The sequence below is a fragment of the Callithrix jacchus genome, chromosome 3, assembly GCF_049354715.1.
Source record: "Callithrix jacchus isolate 240 chromosome 3, calJac240_pri, whole genome shotgun sequence".
Lineage (NCBI taxonomy): Eukaryota > Metazoa > Chordata > Mammalia > Primates > Cebidae > Callithrix > Callithrix jacchus.
This window is the reverse complement of record NC_133504.1, coordinates 144,984,796-144,997,208: the sequence shown is the minus strand read 5'-3', so window position 1 is coordinate 144,997,208 and position 12,413 is coordinate 144,984,796. Positions and strand designations below refer to the sequence as shown.

Below are 12,413 nucleotides of genomic sequence, written 5' to 3'. Positions count from 1 at the left end.
TCCCAGTACCTTGGGAAGTGGAGGTGGGTAGATTGCTTGAGCCCAAGAGTTTGAGATCAGCCTGGACAACATGATGAAACCCCGCCTCTATAAAAAATACAAAAATTAGTTGGGCATAGTGGCACGTGCCTGTAGTCCGAGCTACTCAGGAGGCCGAGGTGGGAGGCTTACTTGACCCAGAGAGGTAGAGATTGCAATGAGCCGGGAATCAGCTCCACTGTGCTCCAGCCTGGGTGACAAAGTGAGATCCTGTCCCAAAGGGGAAACAAACAAAAACAGACCTAAAGCTGCTAATATTTTAGATTTGTGGCCTGCAAACTTCTAGCATTTTCTATAACAAGCATCAAACTTGCTTCTATATCGAAAAGTATTTGGCACTTGAGTTAAAGTTTTAAAAACATTTTTTCCATGTGACACTTTTCTTAAGAGGAGCTCCTGAATAACTACTTAAATATTACCATTGGCTAGAATTTTAAGCATTTGGTGAGAGTTGTAAAAAATATATAAACTTTCAGAGAATAAAAATGTAAGACTTTTTTAGAAGTTATTAATAATAAATTAGAAGTTATTATTAATAATAAATTATTTTGTGGTTCTAATCTCAATAAAAAAATTTCAAGACTGAGATTGATAAGTAGGACCCAGCTGCAAAATTCAAACCAGCTCCATGCAGCTGCACTCTGGTTCCTCTAATTCATCTAACAGCTCTTAGTGTGTTCTATAAGTGGCAATAGAAAAGGCACAGCAGATGTGCAAGATAGCTTCTGAAATCTAAAGTGAGACAGATGGTTCTCTGTTTGATTGACAGCACGAGGAGCACTGTAGCAAGGGTCACCTCCTGTGGAGGGTTTTTTTTTCTCCTTGCTTCTGCCTGAAAATGAAACTGTCATATAAGAAAGAAAAGCAGGGGATGGCTATTCAGAAAGCCTTTTTTTTCCTTCAAATATTTCTTGTAGTGAAATCATAGAGTCACCAAATGTGAAAAAAACTCTCCTTCTCTAACCTTTGACTAAGAGCTGACTCTGCATATTTAAAGACAGATTGGTGTTTGAATGCAATATTCAGAATATTGGAGATAGACTTGGAATTAGGGCCAAAACAAAAATAATATAATCCACAAAATAGCATTGACTAGAGCTAATAGTGATCATTGGAAGCCCAATTTTCCCCTTAAAACTAAACTTTGGTTTTAAATTTTAATTACAAAGTTAGACCAACTATTTGCAATAGTTTACCAGGAATTGTCCTAAATTAACAGTCTAGACTAGATCGCTTTTATGCTTACCTCTCTCTCTCTTTTTCAAACTCCTTTCTAGTACTTTAAATCTTCAAGAAAAACAAACACCTGAGAGTTCATCACCTTACTCAGAACAGCGCACTATTTAAAACTTACGGAAAAAAAAAAAGAAAAACAAACAAAACCTCACATTTTCTGCATGCAAACCAAGTCCCGGATGCTGTCAGGTGCTTTAAAACTTATAACTTTCTATGATTCAGAATCTCAGAGATACTAATAGATTCTTCTTAGGTTCATATTAATACTGACACATGGGCTCCATGATTTTATTGATGATTCTCTTCATCTCTTCTGCTGAAAAAAAAAAGGAAAGCAAGCACAAAATATGCCTTAAAAGGATAATCCATATATTCAGATACATTCTGGTACTGCAGGATTTCTGAAGTCCTCTTAAATCATTTCTAGAAGAGGCTGGGCATGGTGGCTCACGCCTGTAATCCTAGCACTTTGGGAGGCCGAGGCGGGTGGATCACGAGGTCAGGAGTTTGAGACCAGTCTGGCCAACATAGTGAAACCGTGTCTCTACTAAAAATACAAAAAATTAGCTGAGTGTGGTGGTATGCACCTATAATCCCAGCTTCTTGGAAGACTGAGGCAGAGAATCACATGAACCCAGGAGACCAAGGTTGCAGTGAGCCGAGATCACACCATTGCACTCCAGCCCGGGCAACAGTGCGAGACTCCATCTAAAAGAGAAAAAAGAAAAAATTATCTAGAAGAAGTTCACACAATGGCAGATACAAGGTTTCTCTGTAGACAAGACTCAGAGATTGGCAATGTGTTTGCAAGAAGTAGCTGGGAGGTAATTGTCTTGAAACTTCATTTGCATGAAACTATGCTTTTTTTGGAGTGATCTGCAAAACCTGCCAGGGAATTTACATTTCTCGGTAAGCCTGTTTTTTGGACGGTCTTTAAGAAGTGCTGCACTTTGTCAAAGGTCTGAAAACTATAGTGGGTCTTACATACGAAAAAATCTTCACTCCTTGCTCTGCTCATGTACCCCAAAACCTATAATCCAATAAAAAATTAAAAAAAAAAAAAAAAATCTTCACTCCTGAGGCTCATGAACTACACTAGGTTCTGACAATGTGGACAGGGCTGTCTCAGTTCTTGTCAAATTCTCAAATCCCTACTCTAGTGGCTAGGAGGAAATCACACTGCTGCATTAGCTAGCAGCTCAGAACCCCTACGGTCCCAACATTACTTTTCCTTTCATTTCCCATCACCTCTGTTTTAATGACAACAAAGCTTTTTGTGGCCAAGGTGTAAATTCATTGAGTATGAAATATTTACATTCCACTATCCAGTCAACATCATATTCTTTCAGCTTTCCTGCGTAGATAATCCACACATACCTGTTCTTTGGCATCATAGTGACTAGCAGATCTTTTGATAATCTTAACTTTATCCCTATCTGATTGTCTTCATTTCATCCCTACTCAACTTCAATTCCATTGCCCATAATGGAACCATTCTCTTGCCATTCTCTTCAGCCATTCTCTTGCCAATATCCTCAACTACTTTGTCTTTCTATCACAAATGTATAAAGTGGCCTGTATTCTGTAACTTTCATTACTGTCTTCCTCCTAGTCACACAGGATGAGTCAGTCCTTATTCCATTTATGTCGATTTATCCACCTGTGCATCTCTCTCTCTCTTGCTCTGTTTGGATATTCTATGCCAATATGTCCCAATCTTTTTTATATTGAGGCACATACGGAATAATGGAGTTCACTAGAATAAACTGGAGGCAACTGAAACATCTATATTAGCACTTAGTTGATATATAGTAACTGCAATTAAAAATACCAAATGCAAAGGAAGATAACAAAAGATAATAAATACTGGCTTTTACTGAATAAATATTGAATTTTATAAGACTTTGAAACAGTATCTTTTAAAACTTGGGCTTGCTTCTCAAAATCCAACTTCTTACTATTTACTATTAGGCTTAAATTTGAAATGGTAGCAGAGCACAGTGGCTCACACCTGTAATCTCAGCACTTTGGGAGGCCGAGGTGGGTGGATCACCTGAGGTCAGGAGTTTGAGACCAGCCTGATCAACATGGCAAAACCCTGCCTCTACTAAAAATACAAAAATTAGCTGGGCATGGTGACACATACTTGTAATCCCAGCTACTAGGGAGGCTGAAGCAAGAGAATCCTTTGAATCCAGGAGGCAGAGTTTGCAGTGAGCTGAGATAGTACCATTGCACTTCAACCTGGGTGACAGAGCGAGACTCTCTCCCCACCAAAAAAAGGGGGCAAAATGGCCGAATAGGAACAGCTCCCAGCAAGACCAATGCAGAAAGTATGTGATTTCTGCATTTCCAATTGAGGTACCGTTTATCTCCTTGGGACTGGTTAGGCAGTGCGTCCAATCCATGGAGAATGAGCAGAAGGAGAATGGGGTGTTGCTGCACCCGGGAATTGTAAGGAGCCAGGGACCTCCCTCCTCCAGAAAAGGGAAGCCATGAGGGGCTGTAGTGCCCAGCCTGGTTACTATACTTTTACCACAATTTTTGCAATCTGCAGATCAGGAGATTCCCACCAGAGCCCTGGGTTTCAAGCACAAAACGGGGAAGCTGTTTGGGCAGACACCAAGCTAGCTGCAGAAATATTTACTCATACCCCAGTGACACCTGGAACCCCAGCAAGACAAAACCATTCACTTCCCTGGAAAGGAGGCTGAAGCCAGGGAGCCACATGGTCTCACTCAGCGGGTCCCATTCCCACAGAGCCCAGCAAGCTAAGAACCACTGGCTTGAAATTCTTGCTGCCAGCACAGCAGTCTGAAGTCAACGTGGGATGATAGAGCTTGATTCAGGGAGTAGCATTTGCCATTACTGAGGCTTTAGTAGGTGGTTTTCCCCTAACAATGCTAAGGAGGCTGGGAGGTCTGCGCTGGGCTTGGCAAAGTGACTGGGGCCAGGCTGCTTCTCTAGATTTCTCCTCACTGGGCAGGGCATCTCCGAAGGAAAGGTAACAGCCCCAGTCAGGGGCTTACACACAAAACTCTCATCTCCCTAGGACAGAGCACTTAGGGGAAAGTGGGGCTGTGGGTACAGCTTCAAACGATTTACTAGTTCCCGCCTGCTGGCTCTGAAGAGAGCTGCTGATCCTGACACAAAGGATTCTCCCAGCACAGTGCACCAGCTCTGCTAAGGGACAAAGCCTCCTCAAGTGGGTCCCTGATCCCTGTGCCTCCTGACTGGGAGAGACCTCCCAACAAGGGTTGACAGACACCTTATACAGAAGAGCTCCAGCTGACATCAGGCTAGTGCGCCTCAGGAATGAAGCTTCCAGAGGAAGGAACAGGATGCAAACAAATGGAAAGACTTTCCATGCTTATGGACAGGAAGAATCAAAATTGTGAAAATGGCCATACTGCCCAAAGTAATTTATAGATTCAATGCTATTCCCATCAAGCTACCAGTGACTCATCACAGAATTAGAAAAAACTACTTTAAATTTCATATGGAACCAAAAAAGAGCCCATATTGCCAAGACTATCCAAAGCAAAAAGAACAAAGCTGGGAGCATCACACTACCTGACTTCAAACTGTACTACAAGGCTGTAGTAATCAAAACAGCATGGTACTGGTACCAAAACAGATATATAAACCAATGGAACAGAAACCTCAGAAATAACACCACGCATCTAAAACCATCTGATCTTCAACAAATATGACAAAAACAAACAATGGGGAAACAGCACCTACTTAATATATAGTGCTGGGAAAACTGGCTTATTCAATGCAGAAAACAGAAACTGGACCCCTTCCTTACAATTTATACAAAAATTAACTCAAGATGGATTAAAGACTTAAATGTAAAAACCCAAAATCATAAAAACCGTAGAAGAAAACCTAGGCAATACCATTCAGGACATCGACATGGGCAAAGACTTCATAACTAAAACACCAAAAGCAATTGCAACAAAAGCCAAAATTGACAAACAGAATCCAATCAATCTAAAGAGCTTCTGCACAGCAAAATAAACTATTATCAGAGTGAACAGGCAACTTACAGAATGGGAGAAAATTTCTGCAAGCTACCCATCTGACAAAGGTCTAATATCTAGAATCTACAAGGAACTTAAACAAATTTACAAGAAAAACAACCCCATCAAAAAGTCAGCAAAGGATATAAACAGACACTTCTCAAAAGAAGACATTTATTTATGTGGCCAACAAACATATGAAGAAAAGCTCATTATGATTGATCATTAGAGAAATGCAAATCAAAACCACAATGAGATACCATCTTACACCAGTCAGAATGGCGATTATTAAAAAAGTCAGGAAACAACAGAGGCTGGTGAGGATGTGGAGAAATAGGAACATACACTGTTGGCGGGAGTGTAAATTAGTTGAACCATTGTGGAAGACCGTGTGGTGCTTCCTCAAAGATCTAGAACCAGAAATACCATTTGACCCAATACCATTACTGGTATATACCCAAAGGATTATACATCATTCGACTATGAAGACACATGCATATGTATGTTTACTACAGCACTATTTACAATAGCAAAGATATGGAACCAACCCAAATGCCCATCAACGATAGACTGGATAAAGAAAATATGGCACGTAGTCCAGGCATGGTGGCTCAGGCCTGCAATCCCAGCACTTTGGGAGGCGGAGGCGGGCGGATCACGAGGTCAAGAGATCAAGACCATCCTGGCCAACATGGTGAAGCCCCGTCTCTACTAAAAATACAAAAAAATTAGCTGGGCGTGATGGCACATGCCTGTAGTCCCAGCTACTCAGGAGGCTGAGGCAGAAGAATTGCTTGAACCCAGGAGGCGGAGGTTGCAGTGAACCGAGGTTGCACCACTGCACTCCAGCCTGACACCTGGTGACGGAATGAGACTCTGTCTCAAAAAAAAAAAAAAAAAGAAAAAGAAAAAATGGCACATATATACCATGGAATACTATGCAGCCATAAAAAAAGAATAAGTCCATGTCCTCTGCAGGTACATGGATGAAGCTGGAAACCATCATTCTCAGCAAACTAACACAGGGACAGAAAACTAACCACCATATGTTCTCACTGATAAGTAGGAATTGAACAATGAGAACACATGTACACAGGGAGGGGAACATCATACACTGGGGCCTATTGGGGGGTGGAGAGCAAGGGGAGGGAGAGCATTAGGACAAACACATAATCCATGTGGGGCATAAAACCTAAATGGCAGGTTGATAGGTGCGGCAAACCACCATGGCACCTGTATATCTATGTAACAAACCTACATGTTCTCCACATGTATCCCAGAATTTAAAGTAAAATTAAGAAAAAGAAATATTGTAATGCTTAAAAAAATAGAAATGGCTATATACAGTTCCTTTTTAAAGTGATGATCTCTTTGAATTTATTTTTATTTTTATTGATTTTTAATTTTTTTAAAGAAGGTCTTGTTCTGTTGCCCAGGCTGGAGTGCAGTGGCATTATCATGGCTCACCGGACCCTCAAATCCCTGGGCATAAGTGCTCCTCTTGCTTCACACTCTCGATAAGCTAGGACTACAGGGGTGCCACAATGCCTCACCTTTTTTTTTTTCTTTCTTGTAGCGATGGAGTCTCACTATGTTGCCCAGGCTGGTCTCAAACTCCTGGCCTCATATGATCCTTCTGCTTTGGCTTCCCAAAGTACTCAGATAACAGGAGTGAGCCACTATACCTGGCCTTCTTTGAATTTTTGTTTTGTTTTGAAGACATGGCCTCACTCTTGTTGCCCAGGAGTGTCTCCCAGGCTCTAGTTGTTCCTCCCACCATAGCCTCCTAAGTAGCTGGGTCTACAGACGAGCACCATCATGCCTGGCTAATTTTTTGTATTTTTTGTAGAGATGGGGTTTTGCCGTGTTGCCCACACTGGTCTTGAACTCCTAAGCTGAAGGCTATCCACCTGCCTTGGCCTCCCAAAGTGCTGGGATTACAGGTGTGAGCCACTGAGCCCAGCCTGAATTTTTAATAGTTTCCATTAACAAGAAATTTTGAATGCAACAACCATTCAGTATTTACAATTGAAATTACCACAATAACTCTAAAACTTTTTTTTTTCTTTTTTTCAGATGGGATCTCACTCTTTTGCTCAGGCTGGAGTGTACAGACACCATCATAGCTCATTGCAACCTAGAACTTCTGGGCTCAAGTGATCCTGTTGCCTCCCCATCCTGGATAGCTAGGACTACAAGCATGCACTACCACACCCAGCTTATTATTGTTGTTATTATTTTAGAGATGGGGTCTTGTTATATTGCCCAGGCTGGTCTCAAACTCCTGGACTCAAGCGATCCTCTTGCCTTGGCCAGGTGTGAACTACTGCACTGGCCTCTTTTCTTTCATTAAGACATGTAACAGAAATGTCTGAATGACATTTCAGGTGAATCTTCAATTCAAAGGAACTTTTTTCTTTTAGACAGAGTCTCGCTTTGTTGCTCAGGCTGGAGTGCAATGACATAGTGATAGCTCGTTCTAGCCTTGATCTCCTGCACTGAAGTGGTCCTCCTACCTTAGCCTCCCAAGTAGCTGCACCTACAGGCATGCACTACTACATCTGGTTAATTTTTGTAATTTTAGTAGAGACAGGGTTTTACAATGTTGCCCAGGTGGGTCTGGAACTCCTGGGCTCAAACCATTTGCCCACCTTGACCTCCCAAAGTATTGGGACTTACAGGTATGAGCCCCTGTGCCTGGCCTGACTTTTTAATTTCAAATATGTCAAAATAATGATGGAACTGTAATTTGCATTGTGAGAGCAGAACCCCTGCAGCTGGTATGAACACCACAAAAAGGACATATCAACTCCAAAAGTCCAGACATGCCCAATTAATGTGACACTGAGATATGGAGTTGCTCCTTGGGGTTACTTCCTGGAACTGCACCTACCTGGAGCCCTGTGCTGACTCCTTGTGTTCCCCACTCTACTAGCTGCACCTTGGGATGCCTGCCATGCATCCAGGGCATCTAGCACAAGAATATCTCCAGCAGCCCCATAGGCCCCTTGCCCATGATGGGCAGTAGCATGCCCTTTGGCTGAATTTTCTGAGATTTTAGTATGGAGAAAGAAGAGCTGAATTTTGCTTATTATTCTCATCACTTGTGGAGTACACAGGAATGCCATTAGACTTTGTTTTCCTCTAGCTCACCTCAGAGGAACCCAAAGAAGGTTGCTTATAATGCAGGAAACTGGAAACTAGCTCATGGGCTCTGCCCACAGACTACTGCAAAGGCCGAGTGAGTGAATCAATAGCTTGTGGCATACCTGTAACACATCCATGGGAATATTTGTTAAGAAATCCACCCTGTGCTATTAATTATCCCTTCTCCTGCTTGTATTTTCCCTCCTCCCTCCCTCCTCCTTCCCTCCCTCCCTTCCTTCCCTCCTTCCCTCCCTTCTTCCTTTCTCTCTCTCTCTCTCTCTCTTTCTTTCTTCTTTCTTACTTTCTGACAAGAGCCTCACTCTGTTGCCCAGGCTGGAGTGCAGTGATGACATCTCAGCTCACTGCAACCTCTGCCTCCTGGGTTCAAGCAATTCTCCTGCCTCAATCCCAGTCGCTGGGATTACAGGTGTACACCACCACACCTGGCTAATTTTTGTATTTTTAGTAGAGACAGGGTTTCGCCATGTTGACCAGGCTGGTCCTGAACTCCTGGCCTCAAGTGATCTGCCCACCTGGGATTACGGGCATGAGCTACTGCCACCTGGGATTACGGGCACAGTAGCTACAGAAGAGTAGCTCTCTTCTTTTTACTGGCTATTTTGCTTTGCCAATTACAATTAAAAGTCTATAAAATTAAAAAACAAAAACACTGAGGTGATGAATATGCTACTCTGATTTGATTATTACACACCATATACATGTTTCAAAATATCATGCTGTACCCCATAAATCTGTATAATTATGTCAGTTAAAAATCATAAAAGAAAAAGCCCCCAAACAAAAAATAACCATCCATTTTAATTTTTTCCTCCAGCTACCACTCTGTCTTGCTTTCTCCAAGCGCTAAACTTCTAGAAAGAGGAATGTACACTGATTCTCACATTATCTCCAATCATTCTGTTCTCAACCCATTGGAATCTAGATTTTAATAAAACTACACTTGCGAAAGTTATAAATAACCTTCTTATTGCTGTATGTAATGAATAGTTCTCCATTCTTCCCAGCATTTGATATAATCAACCATTTCTTCCTTCTTAGAAGATTCTTTTCCTTTGGCTTCTATGACATTACATTTTGAACAATAAATATGTGTTGAACTAGATAGTCCGGTGAAATAATAAAACACAATCTCTGCTCTAATGAAACGTAAATAGAAATATGCTGAATAATAATTTATTGAATAATTATTGCTTGAATAATCGCTGAATAATGATCAATTATCGAAGTTCAAGAGTTCATTTGAAATTTTTTATTGACACTGAAATCAAGTAGAAATTCACCACATTGATTTCATTTACATGAATTTATAAGTATAAATTATCCCCTTATAATTAGTTTTTTTTAAGTGATGTCTAATAAATGGAAATTTCTTATGGTGACATTTCAATAGATCTTAACTCAATGGAAGTATAATAAAGAATAGTGATTTAATTTAATCCAGGTAGATTAACTTCTGATGATCTCACCATTCCAGATTAGAACACATGAGACTGAATTGGCTAATAAAGCCTGTAGCCCATCTCTAGCAAATTTGTATGAACTTCCAGTAAGTCTTTGGATCTTACCCAATTTATGTTTGAATTTTTTGATTGTTGCATTACCAAAATTACCAAAGGACTCAATAACCTCTAAATGCCAGCACAATGCAAAATGACAGTTTACTTGAATGTTTTGGAATCCTATTTGTTCCCGCAGAAAGAGCTCATACCCTTTTATCAACAGAAACCCAATTTATTGATTAATCTGAGAAATTAGGGGGCAACGGAAAATATACTTATCAATCTATCATATGCTATGTGTTAGGCCTGGCTCAGTAAGTATAAAGAATATGGTAAAACTGGATTCTGGAATCTTATAATGTAGTCAGAAAGCACAGAAAAAGACTTTGCTTTAAGGTAGGGTGCAGTGGCTCATGCCACTTTGGGAGGCCAAAGTGGACAGACCACTTGAGGCCAGGAATTGGAGACCAGCCTGGTCAAGTGGTGAAACCCCCTCTCCACTACAAATAAAAAAATTAGCTGGGCATAGTGGTGTGCACTTGTAGTCCCAGCTACTCAGGATGTTGAGGTACAGGAATTGCTTGAACCTGGGAGGCAGAGGTTACAGTGAGCCAAGATGGCACCACTGTACTATAGCCTGGGCAACAGAGCAAGGCCCTGTCCAAAAAAAAAAAAAAAAAAAAAAGACTTTCCTTTTTATTTCTTTTAGAATGTCTTCTAATTTTCTTATTTTTATTTCTTCTCTCATAAAAATGCATTCAATAAATTCATTTAAGGAATATTTGTTGACTTCATGTGATGATGTGCCAATCACTATGATGCTAAGCAAATATGGCTCCTACTGTCATACACCTTTTTAGTGAGGAGAGAGAGACAATACACAAACAAATCAGTTTCTCATCATGACAAATACTATGAAAACAATAAGCAAGGTAACATGGAGAGTGACTGGCGTGCCATGTTAGTTGGGTGGTCAAGGAATGCCTCTCTGATGTGGTGACATCAACTGAAGTCTGAGACAAGAAGCCATGTTGAACATCTGGAAGAACAGTGTTCTAGAAGAGGGAACATCAGTTGCAAAGGCCCTGGGCCCAGAAGGAACTTAGCATGTCCCAGGAACAAAATGAGTATTAGTTACCAATACTGATTACCTCAGGGATTTATTTGGTTCGATAAAGACTTACAAGCCAAGGTCTCTGTCCTAAAGGAGCTCTGTAAGAGAGACAGACATAAGTAAGAAAGATCATAATGCAGTGCAGAAGTACACTGCAGTGACAGCAGTATGGACAAGCTAAGGACTAAGAAGGAAGACTGAGTAATTCTCTGGGGTGTGTTTCAGGGTAGGTATCACAAAGATGGTGATGTAAAAGCAGAATTTTGAAATATCAATAGAATTGACAAAGCAGGAAATAGAGTTGTGCTGAGGGACCAATGCACAGAGCACACTGAGGGCAAAGACCTCCAGCTGGTTCTTATTAGTGAACACTGCAAGAGAAGAAAGTGATGCTCAAAAGGCAGAGGCCAAGCCATCATGGGCCTTATATTCTGTGCATGACTGAAGTTATCAAAAGACTCTAAGGAAGGCAACTCGGGATTGGACTTGTTTTACATGACCATCTCTCTTAATTATGTCTGCGGGAGAGTAAATGTGAAATGATAAAATGGCAAAGGGACTCAGAAAGAGATGAGAAACCTGAGAGGCTTTTAGGGTTGATAAAATGAGTAGGACTTGGATTGCCCACTGTTTAGTAACTAATAACTTCCAGTCCCTGGTACTAATAAATACTTGAGGAAGGAATGGATGAAAATGAGTAGTGATTGGCTGGGTGTGGCAGCACCATGTCCCATAAGCGGAAGTCATGAGCCCCGTATTAACAGACATTGAGCGCTTAAAACCTTTAGATGTGTTGTTTTAATTCTAATAAACTTATATGCATTTCCACTTTTCAGATGAGAAAATTCTTAGGCTCAGAGAGACTACGGTACCCTGACAGCGGTTCTAGAACTCTTAGAAACTTGGCTCGAGGATATGACAGATAACCAGGTACGTATGCTTAAAAATTACTTTCCACTACTTAGCTTACAGGGTCAAAGAATGAAATTATCTCATTTATGATAAAATGTATAAAGTCGCTAACTCTCCAAAAAGGGACAACATAGGGTTCCAGAATGTTCCCGCCAGCCTGTCAAGGGAAGCCCAGAGAGGTGAGTCACAATAGCCCAAGACAAGCTTACCCTCAACCCTCCCCGTCACCCAGGGAGGGCGCGGGCGGGGTTCTTGGTCCGCCGCTGTCGCCTGCGCAGTCGCAGTGCGGCTCTTGAGCGCCGCGGCCTGAAAGAGAAGGGAGGAGAGACGAGTATACGCATGCGTCCATCCTGGGCCGCTAGCTCTTAAACCTCTCAGGGAGTTCTGACGTCATTTCCTGCCGTAGGTAGCCACTGTCTC

At 41.4% G+C, this 12,413-nt stretch overlaps 1 protein-coding gene and 1 long non-coding RNA gene across 8 annotated transcripts in view; one reads left to right on the top strand and one right to left on the bottom strand.

Moving 5' to 3' along the window:
• The window catches only part of OCIAD1 (OCIA domain containing 1), a 75,590-nt gene that overhangs the window by 34,233 nt on the left and 28,944 nt on the right, over nucleotides 1-12,413 (top strand). For 3 of the 7 annotated variants that reach the window (XM_078367248.1, XM_035293734.3, XM_078367253.1), the window contains exon 1: nucleotides 12,270-12,395. The gene's annotated coding sequence lies outside the window, so the exon portion shown is untranslated. Of the gene's footprint in view, nucleotides 1-11,917; nucleotides 12,012-12,269; nucleotides 12,400-12,413 lie in introns of those variants that run through there. The other 4 variants (XM_078367249.1, XM_078367245.1, XM_078367254.1 and 1 more) reach the window with 2 other exon arrangements.
• Nucleotides 1,530-12,280, bottom strand: LOC144581822 (uncharacterized). Its single transcript, XR_013533127.1, has 2 exons — nucleotides 12,203-12,280; nucleotides 1,530-1,983 (listed from the first exon to the last, which is right to left on the bottom strand). It is a non-coding gene; the product is annotated as an uncharacterized LOC144581822 (long non-coding RNA).